The following is a 10470-nucleotide window of genomic DNA, read 5'->3' as shown; positions in this document are numbered from 1 at the left end:
AAGATCCAAACATGGTCCATTATAAGATTTCTTACAGAGGCAGTCAGGTTTAGATGATTCATCTGTTGGTATTTGATAGAATCCATGATGCCACGCGTCTGAAGACGTCCAGGACGAAAAGCAGAAAAATAGGCCCACAACTAGGGCTGGGTATCGAGTTCGATACTTTTTAGGCACCGACGCATATCAATGGCTCAAGCCTCTGTTATCAGCTCTAAAATTACGTTTTGGAATTTGCAACGGAAGGTTTGGGATGAGGTGCGTAAAAAAATTAGTTCAACCCACACGAGATTTCAGGACGGAAACATGTCAAATGCCTTGAAACAAATGATCTGAACAATGTCTTGACGTGTGGTTGTGAATCCAGGCCGTTAAAATTATTAGAGAAATAATGCACTCCCGAGGTGGTTATGTGGCCACGACTATATGGTATGGTCTTTCTCAGTTCTCAAACAAATTAAGAACTATTCGATTTTTATTGACTGAACGCAAGCGCTTATTCCGATAGAAAACACTGTATCGGTTTCCACTGATTAAGAAATATTTTTGTTTGCTTGGGTGGTAATATTAGGTCTATTATATTAATAGGGAAGGGGGCCCAAAAATGTGTTTTTTCTACGTCACGAAAATAGGTAAATCCGGCCCTGCCATCTAATGTGTGTTTTGGCCATGTAATGTTGCTGAAATTAAATCTGTTATTACCTCTGAGTCAGAGCAGTGATCATGGAAGAGAGAACACAAGCAGACAGCGCTGGAAGCTGCTAATGCTCATCAGTAAATCAGTGGAAAATGAATAGAAATCATGATTCTGTCTGAGCTATGCGTTTTAAAACGAACACTAACTAGTGTAAATGTAGCCTAACAGATGTGTAAACTGAAGACTATTTGAGCTTTATTAAAACTATTTTGCACTGATTTATTGTGTTGGTTACATTTTGTTCCTTTGTGCAGTGGCTCAGGAGATGAGTCTTTGAGTTTGTATAAACATCAACAAGCTGAGAAATAAAACCAAAGTTTTTTTTTAGATAATGTAATCTTGTTAAAATTGATTTCATAAAATTGGTATCGAAAAAGTATCGTTCAGGAACCGGTATCGAAGTCAAGGTATCGGTATCGATACCGAAAAATTTTGAACGATACCCAGCCCTACCCACAACATTAAAGATCCAGCAGTATATTTAACCGTGGGCATGGAGTACTTTTTATCGCTGTTTGCACGAAACCCATCTGATGGGTTTGCTGCCAGAAAGCTCTTTTTTATGTTTCATCTGACTATAGAAGCCAGTGCCATTTGAAGTTACAGTCGCGTCTGACAACTGAATATGCTGGAGTTTGTTTTTGGATGAGCCAGGAGTTTTTTTCTTGAAACCCATTTGAACAACATGTGGTGATGTAGGGGCTGTTTGATATATTTTTTTAGGGTTTCTGACCCCAAGACTCAGCTAATCTCTGCAATTCTCCAGCTGTGATCCTTGGAGAGTCTTTGGCCACTCAAACTCTCCTCCTCAGTGTGCATTAGGACGATATAGACACGCTTCCTCTTCCAGGCAGATTTGTAACATCTTTAGTTGATTGGAACTTCTTAATTATTGCACTGATGGTGGAAATGGAGATTTTCAATGCTTTAGCTATTTTCTTTCAGCCACTTTCTATTTTGTGAAGCTCAACAATCTTGTTCTGTACATCAGAACTTTATTCTTTGGTTTTACTCCATGTGATAGATGATTAAGGGAATTTGGCCTTTGTGTTCCTCATATTTATAATCATGTGGAACAGGAAGTCATGGCTGGACAATTTCAGTCACCCTGGTGTGCTACAAAATGTAAATATGAATGAATATACTTCAGAGATATTTTACTCATAAGAATTTCTAGGGGTGCCAATAATGGTAGCCAACATGCATTGGAGAAAAACAATTATTTCATAATGTGAGTTCCCCCCATTTTCAATTGTTTTACTTCAACTTTTATCCAAAGCGACTTACAATTGGGGCAAAGACTCATACAATTCATACTTTGCTCATACAATTATGAGCAAAGACTACTTTGCTCATATTTACCAAGGGTGCCAATATTGGTGGGCGGCACTGTAGGGCCCTATGAAATCCGTTTTATTTTTTCCTAAATTCCATTATATTTTTTTTCCAAATTCTGTTTTTTCCGTAAAAAATTTTCTGGATTCTGTTTTTTTCCCGTTTTAATTGACTCCTTTTTTTTTTTTTTAAATGGTTAAATGATTATTTATTAATCAAAAGCATGCCTAATTAATTAAAATCATGAAACTTATACAATTCAACATCAATTTATTAAAAGGTTTACAAAAATTACGTAACAATAACATTTTTCTTTTTGTTACCAAATTCTGGGTTTTAGCATGTCTAACTGCATATGCATAAAAACAACTTTTATTTATTCTTAATAATAGCCTTATGATTTTTTTCTATAGAAATTCTGTTAAATCAAATGAAGGCATACTACATTAATTTATCTTTTAATTAATGAAAATTAAACAATTAATTTTTTTGACAAACAAATGGGGATTTGCTATTAAAATTAAAACATGGAAGAAATATTTAGTAATTTTTAAGTAATTATTCCTTAAAAAATAAAGTTGTAATAATTTTAGTAGTAGTAGTAGTATTACATATATTCTACTGAACAGTAGTACTAAATTTCTTGCACAGTCTTCAAGTTAAATCGAACTTTAATTTTGACGGGTTGCCGTGAATACCTTTAAATTTCCGTGTATAAGATATGACACTAACTGTTAGTTTTACTCAAATGAAACGGTAAAATGAATTGACTCTCAGAGCAGTTCTGGAGATGTTGTTCATGTATTTATGTATTTTTGTTATTTTATCTTTGTTATTAATAAGAACATAGATGCAAGTAACAAACTAAAGGACAAATACAATAAAGCAAAGACTCAAATGAAAGAAATAGGGCCCTATGAAATCCATTTTATTTCTTCCCAAATTCTTTTATTTTTCCAAATTCCGTTTTTTTCCCTGTTTTAATTTTTCTAGACCCTATTTTAATGGTTACAATAAATTGTCTAATTAATTGAAATCATAAAACTTACACAATTTAACAGCAATTTATTAAAAGTTTAATAAAAATCAAATTTGTAAGGCCCTATGAAATACGTTTTATTATTTTTCCTCAAATTCAGTTTTATTTTTTTTCAAATTCTGTGAATCTGTTTTCCATTAATTTTCTGGATTCCATGTTAGTTTCATTACACTTTTATAATCAGAAGCATGTCTAATTAATTTATAAAGATTAATAGAGATTTTATTAATTTAATTTATTATATTATTTAAATATTTTTTCTGGTAAATATTCCTTAAATATTGTTTTATTAATATTTTTATTAGTAGCATTACATTAAGTAATATTTGTCAAGTTAAACCAAACTTTTATTTTGATGGGTTGCTGGGAAGACCTTTACGTTTCTGTTTGTATATGATATGACAATGGTTTTTCTCAAAAGTAACTAAAATAGTCTTGAAGTGACTCTCAGAGTAGTTCTAGAGATTGTTCATGTACTCATATATTGAGGCGGCAGAGACTGAAAACACTGTGAGCATCACGCGCTCTTCAGTATGTGTGTAGTAAACAAAACCGCATGTCTGTGCCATTGATTCATACATGTAGAATACGTGCAGAATGTGCAGGATTCATTTTTAAATAGGCAAATTCTGTGATATTCTGCGTTATACAGTAAATTCCGTTTTTATGACTGGATCCCGCAATTCCGTCCGCTTTTTCTGCTTCACAGAAATCATAGCTCTCATAGTTTCACTGAGGAAATGCGGCTCTTATTAAAATGCATTCTTAAAGTACTGGTACTAGTAAAATGCAGAATCGCACCGTTTTTAAAAACAGAGTATCGCGATACTTTTTTTAGTATCGGTATATCGTGCAACACTAATAGATACTAGTCCATATCTCGATTTGATTTGGGTATTATGACTAGGGTTGGGTATCGAAAACCGGTTAAAAACCGGTCCAAATTTCCAAGAACCGGGTATTCGATAAGACGCGTGCATTTCGATTCTGCTTAACGATTCCTGCGTTCGCATTTTAATGTGATTAAGAATTATTTTAGTGCAGGAACGGTAAGAACTTGCGCCCTGTTTGGGCGCACACGAAGCGCAAGCGTGAGCACAGGGAACAGAGGTCGCGGTACGGGTTCCCGGTTTGTGTCCGTTCTCGAACCGTTCCTTGTATTTCCACTGTAGAAAAGGTTGTTGCGGGCCGAAACTGACTTCTTTCATATTTGTCGACCAATATGCAAAAAACTACATCAGTATATCATCATAAACACAGCCATTTTTGTCTTACGTGAACGAAAACAGATGAGAAGGAAAACACACATGTACAGTATTTTTAGATCTGCGTGCGTTCGGTGTTAAAAGAGACAGCAACCTAATAAACGTGCTGCCTGTCATTAATGTTAATCAAAGAACAAAAGAAAATCATTCACTGATCTTGACTGAATATATTTAATAACTTTAATTGATTAATCTATATTTTATTTATGAAAAGAAAACTATGCAGTGTTTTTAAACTTTTAATTACAGTTTCTGTACATGAAATTTTGTTCAGTTGTATTTATTTATGATATTGCTAATTGATTTGTTTGTTCCTATCTTATTACTGACTGTTTACTTGTCTTTAACACTTTAATATTTGAACTAGGAATCGATAAGAATCGGAATCGATAAGCAGAATCGGAAACTGAATCGGAATCGATAAAATTCAAACGATACCCAACCCTAATAATTACCTACTTTTGATTAATTCATCCAAACTTTGACAAATTCAGTGACACTCCGCGTTAAACAGTAAATTCCATTTTTATGACTGGATTCTGCGATTCCGTATTTGCGGAAATCATAGGGCCCTACACTTAATTATTAAATGGAGTAATAATTTCAAATACCAGTAAACTAAACATTTTACGAACATTATAAACACAATAGTTCCCTCACCCTACAACAAATCTTTTAAATGGAACAGTATTTAGGAATGAGAAATATAAGAATAAAACAAACAAATTATAGTTGCATTCATTATTAACAGTGGCTTAATCAGATTTATGTGATATAATGTTTATAATGAAACTGAAAATTCTGACATTTTTTTTTACAAATAAATAAAAAATTTTAATATATTTGTATATAAATATTTTTATTTTATACAAATTTTATACAAATAAACTTGGGCTCGAGTACCTCTCTCATTCGGCACAAATCAAAATGTGTGCACTTTGTGCATGTTTTCAGTGTGCATTTTTGACTTTAATTGCTTTAAATAGACCTTATGTTGCTCCGCCCCTTTTCAGCGCCGTATTCGCTGTCTTCTGTGTTTCCACAGCGTGAAGGTAAGGTTGTATGGATTTATGAATGAACCGCTTGTTTTAAAATCTTCCCGGTCTGCTGACATTTATGACATCCACCTCAAACATTACAATGCACATCATAACTTTCGTTAATTCTGCAACAAGTAAATTCACTTCACCAGCGAATTACTTTCCTACAGCTCTAGAGGTACCGCAAAAACAGAAGTTCACAGACTAAATTCTAAAGATGGCTGCGCACATGTTTCTCTGATGCATAAGGTCTACAAGTTGCCTTTGAAGTCCCAGAGTGTTCAGATGATTAATAAAAACATGAATTATTCTGGAAAATATGCTACATATGAAATATTTTCTGATTGGCTTTAAGTGTCATGCTGCACATCATTTTCACATTCAGTGTGGACAGACAAATTGCACATTGTTGCAAAGTAGTTGCATCTTGTTAGGACAGTGTTACTTAGTGCTTCTTCAAATAAAACTGGTCAGAAGCTTCTGAATACATCATTCTAATGAGGTCTTTGTACGCACTATGTTTTGAGTTGGCATTCAGGAGCACTTTTTCTATTTGCACCCATGGGAATGAAGGTTCTGACCTCAATTACACATAACTGTAGAGCAGTCATCACTTCATCTGCCCTGCATTCTCTATGACACTTTCCATTACTGACTGATTTCCATGGTGTGTTGCGTTCCTGGGTCTTCTGACTCATGAATGATGCCATTGTTTTATCTTGATATACACCAGATCGACTCTAGTGTTAATCAAGAACTCATTTTGATATATTTTAATCCCCCTATAAAATTGCTGTGAACTTTGATATATGTAACATGTTGTACTTTGATAGAAAATGATAAACTTGTGTGCTGTGCATTTAGTTGATGCTCTTAATATAATGAAGCTTTAGAGTTTGTAGAGGTGAAGAGCAGGATGTTCTCTGAGACAGGATAGAAGCTCTCGCTTCATGAAAGGCTGTTTGTGTTGAAGTAGCCGCTCAGCTGGGAGAGAGATGCCAGCTGGGTCCTGGCACATGGGCTCGCTCTCTCACAGAGCTCTGATACAGAACTGCTGTGCAGTATATACAAATATATACAGGGCTCTACAGTGTCACCTTTAAAGAGCAGGTCATATGGGTTTTCGAAAAATATCTCTTTTGCAGTTTGTAATGTAGCTATCCTTCAATGTAAAGAGTCTACAAAGTTTTTAATCAAAAAAGTGCATAATAAATAAAGATATTGTCTCAAAAGAAAGATTTGACATATTTTCGAATCTTCTGCCTGTTACTGATCTACATCACTAGGTAACACATTTGCATAATCCCTGCCTGCGCGCGAAATACGAACACTCTGACCTGCCCACAAACACTTCCGCTAGTTGTGTTTACATCATGAGAAGACGCTGTGTTGAACGATACCACAGCAATACAATTTGAACCTTTTGCTGTGCTCGTCATTTTGCCGAGGACTGCTTCTCTAATCTTGGCTTTTATCTTCGTTGGCTTCTAATCTTCTTTATTTGGACCAACAAGCGTCTCCGAACCACAGCCTATAAGTACGATTGATACGTTATGTGTACATTTTCAATTGAGTGCTCAAAATATAAATGTGATGTATACCTAGTGCAGCTTTAGGTTCCCAGGTAAAGCACGATATTACTGTTTTAGTGAAATAGTTCTGATAATTCGCTGTGAACCCATTATTTCCTAAGAATGTGTCAATTAATATAGACTGTCGTTGTTCTAATTACTTCGTTTAATAATAAAGAATGTAGTGTAATGCACAGACTTTATAATAATTGTGAAATTGCTGTTTATTTTGCTGCACCGGCAGTTATAGGGTATAAAGACGAGCGAGTTAGGCTGCTGCGCCTGTGATACAGCTGTTCTGCGTTCTGATTAAAAGTTGAGACAGGGAGCGTCTTTTGTCTGTCATTCTTCAGATATTACAGTAGACATATTTTGGTTTAGAAACCGTATTGTTTCATTAGTTAGTCACGTTAAGTGTTTACAGTTTAGCAGCTAAACTTTAGCTGTGGGCACGATACGCTTGCATAAGTATTAAACAAAATGTTTTATGTCATTATTTTAAGAATGGATTGGAGCGCTATATTATTGTTTTATGTAAAGGTGCATGCTAGAGTTGCCAGGTGTCACATCAAAACCCACCCAATTGCTACTCAAAACTAGCCCAATTGCGTTTCGAGGGGGGTCCCCCATTAAAAATCGTGTTCCGGGGTGTAAAATACATGTTTTTTTCGGGGTTCCCCTATGGTAAATTAACATTCCAGGGGCTAAATATGACATTATTGGGGTCTCTTCAACCCGTGACATCAAAAACAACCACAGACTTGGCAACACAGATGGTAGCGCTCGCTAACAGATACAGCTCAGATGCATTTAAACCTGTTGTAGGGGACTCCAACACAATATTAGGACACTTTAAAAAAAAAAACATATGACCTGCTCTTTAAATGCAACTGAAAATTACTGTGTGCAACTGAAAAATATTTGGGCAGCAGTGTGAGTGGCCCGATCAAAGCTCATAAGTATTCATATATTAGAATTGGAATAAAAACTAAAAACTTACAAGATGCATCTACACTCTGCGATTGGCTGCTTTTCATGTCTTCAGTCAAAAATTGCGAGTTGTGAAAAAGCGTGAACTGTGAAAGTGATGGAATACATTTCAAAGACTGCTGTATTTGTGTATATGTGTTTACAGGTGGTATGTTTTTTTTTTTTTGCAGCCTGTCAAAATAATTTTATTCATTTATTTATTACCAGAAACTTTATTACCAAAATTAAACAGGGCTTGGGGAAAAATGCTACCAAAGTTATTCTCCCAAATGCTCCCAAAATCCGAGATGCAGGCAAAAAATGATATGATATAAAAACACATGATATAGTTGAGCATATCTCATGAGCAATGAGTGGTGTTCTCCCCTAATATTATAATATTATAGTATTAATATAATATTGGAAATGTGATATTGCATTTATGCAACAGCTTGATAAACAAGATTATAAAGTGACTTAAATTTTACGTTTTTGCTTTTTCACCCACGGAAATAGTTCTAAACAGAGCCAGAGCAGAACAGTTCCGCTTCTCAGAGCAAAACGGCAGTGTTTTGTTGATTAATGAATATGCATTTTCAAGCGAATCTGATGAGTCAATAATTCAATGACCTATTCATAAAGAGTCCCTTGCTTCATTCCTGAATGAATGAGCCTTTATGACAAAGACAGTGGCTTGCCGCCACCTACTGGCAGTTTTTAATCATTTTATATTTGAATTGTTAATATATTTAAGTTATTTTTTTAGTTAGGAGCACAAAGGCTTCTAAATATTTAAGAGCAGAACCCTGATATATATTTTATTATAATAATGACGTCAAAAGAGTTTCTCAAAGATTCTTGAAAGATTTTTGTTTTTCTACGAGTTTGTAAATGATGCTAGAATTTTTATAAATAAAACATTTTTTGATGAATAATCCCTTTAAACATATTGAAACTTTTAACACCTCTATTTTTGTGGTTAAAATGCATTTTGTTCCCGGCTGTGTTCAGTGGAATAGAATGGAAACATAGGACTCGTCCAGGTTCCTTCGGATCACTGACTCTTGCTATAACTATTTTGTGTGAATAATCACCCAACATTGTGTTTCTCTGTTTTATTTTATGTCTGTTCAGTGCTTTCTTATTCTGTCCACAGTTTCACTCAGCTCAGTGCGCACATGGAGTCCTGCTGTCATTTGCTTGCCCTTTAGATTAACTTTTAATGCGTGCCATTTACTGTTGTAACCATCGTTTGAACACTGGCAGCAGGCAAAGGCATTTCTCAAAGCACCTCTGCTGTTTCATGTGCAGACTGTGGTGGAATAACAGTGTTTATCTAGATTACTGAAGAAAAAATTTCCCATTTCTGAAATTAGATGTTATCGTTATAACATTCAAAGTTTGTTAATTGCTTAAGTATAAAATTAAAGAATATCGTACTTGTAAAATATATGGCTTTTAGTTGTCCAGTTAAAATGCCATATGTGGGGAGTTAGTTTAAAGCCACTAGCTGCTTTTACATTTAACTTGGTAAATTACTGTAAAATTGCTGGATTGATTTTTCTGGGAAATGTACCACGTGCTGTTCACACAAGCTCATTAAAACACCTGTTTACTGTTAACATACTATTTACACATCAGCGTCAAATTGCTTGTAAAATGTGATGTCAGTCATCAGAAATGACCTTAAAAATACTGCATTGTTTTCTTCATCCACCTAGATGAGGAGCGCTTTAGTTTACTATCTATCCAATTTAATATATATATATTTTTGACTTATGAGTGACAGGCGTAAGGGACCCCCCCCACACGTTTACTTGCTCTGCATCCGGTGTAGACATTATCACTGATTATATTGGGATCGGGAAAAAAAGGTTTTTTTTTGGGGGGGGGGTTAGGGGTTAGATGAAAGGAAATAAAAAGGACTCTACTGCATAAATTTAATAGCACTGTTTATTAGGGCTGTGCAATTATTTTGAAATCGTCATAAAATCGCGATTTGAGCAAAAAAATTATTCCTGAATTGTATTGCTGTAATTCAACCACACAATTTACTACTTGTTTTTTTTTTTTTTGTAATTCCCAATCTCAGTGATTCTAACAATATTCTTATGACTGTAATACAATATGAGCAGATCAAAGGATGAGATATGGGGTGATTGTTATGAAAATGTCAAAAGCAAATCTTAAAATAGGCTGTTTTCTTGCGGCAAAATATAATTTCTTTCTTTCGATTTTGTAGTGAAATATGACCCGAACATGTATTTGACATTTCCAATAATTTTCCTCATCTCTCCCCATCACCACCCCATTGTAATTCCATGCACCGCTTGTCTGCTGCACAGCTGTTGCCGTGATGGTGTTTTACTCTTGCGTGCAGCAGTGTAGCAAGGCAACGCTGTGGCCTGTCTAAACTGGGTTTTCAGCTGGTTGGAGAATTAATCCATCCGAGGTCTCTGGTGACATTAGTCACAGTAGCAGAGTTGATCTGAAGAGGTGTGAAAGGGTGCTACCGTGGGCAGTAGTTTAAGGATTTCTGTGAGAGCAGGAGAGA

General features: G+C 35.0%; 1 pseudogene; it reads left to right on the top strand.

Moving 5' to 3' along the window:
• The window catches only part of LOC107727514 (rho GTPase-activating protein 21-like), a 68311-nt pseudogene that overhangs the window by 36694 nt on the left and 21147 nt on the right, over positions 1-10470 (top strand).

The sequence above is a fragment of the Sinocyclocheilus rhinocerous genome, unplaced genomic scaffold (genome assembly GCF_001515625.1).
Source record: "Sinocyclocheilus rhinocerous isolate Xijiao unplaced genomic scaffold, SAMN03320098_v1.1 scaffold306, whole genome shotgun sequence".
NCBI lineage: Eukaryota > Metazoa > Chordata > Actinopteri > Cypriniformes > Cyprinidae > Sinocyclocheilus > Sinocyclocheilus rhinocerous.
This window is presented reverse-complemented; position numbering and strand designations above follow the sequence as displayed.